The following is a 683-nucleotide window of genomic DNA, read 5'->3' on the forward strand; positions in this document are numbered from 1 at the left end:
TAACTGGATCAGGAGGAAATCTGCTGTGTGATAACTGGATCAGGGGGAAATCTGCTGTGTGATAACTTGATCAGGGGGAATCTGCTGTGTGATAACTGGATCAGGAGGAAATCTGCTGTGTGATAACTGGATCAGGAGGAAATCTGCTGTGTGACAACTGGATCAGGGGGAATCTGCTGTGTGATAACTTGATCAGGGGGAATCTGCTGTGTGATAACTGGATCAGGAGGAAATCTGCTGTGTGATAACTGGATCAGGGGGAATCTGCTGTGTGATAACTGGATCAGGGGGAATCTGCTGTGTGACAACTCGATCGGGGGGGGGGGGGGGATCTGCTGTGGGATATAGTTACATGATACCTCAATGGATAATGTCGCCTGTTCCAGCCCTGCAGAGATTAACACTGCAACACGTACAGTAGGCTTCATAGCTCACATGTAGGTTGTATCCCAAATGGCCTTTGATCGGGGCCTAAAAAAAGCAGTGTATTACAATAAATAAATAATAAATAAATAATTATAATAAAATTATAATAAAGGAATAGAGTGACATCAAGGAGGGAGTGTTTTCCTAGTCAGTGTATGTCTGTCAAGCCAGACTAGGTCACATGACGAAAACAGAAACAATTCACCCCCCCCCCCCCCCCCCCCCCCCCCACCACCACAAAAAAAAAAACATATTTT

At 45.2% G+C, this 683-nt stretch overlaps 1 long non-coding RNA gene across 1 annotated transcript in view; it reads right to left on the reverse strand.

Annotated features, from left to right (window-relative positions):
- Positions 1-679: 679 nt before the first annotated feature.
- Positions 680-683, reverse strand: part of LOC118966123 — a 1,559-nt gene continuing 1,555 nt past the window's right edge. Inside the window, exon 2 of the long non-coding RNA XR_005053383.1 lies at positions 680-683. This exon is cut by the window's right edge and continues 884 nt beyond it. This is a non-coding gene — a long non-coding RNA (uncharacterized LOC118966123).

Source organism: Oncorhynchus mykiss, chromosome 9 (genome assembly GCF_013265735.2).
Source record: "Oncorhynchus mykiss isolate Arlee chromosome 9, USDA_OmykA_1.1, whole genome shotgun sequence".
Classification (NCBI taxonomy): domain Eukaryota; kingdom Metazoa; phylum Chordata; class Actinopteri; order Salmoniformes; family Salmonidae; genus Oncorhynchus; species Oncorhynchus mykiss.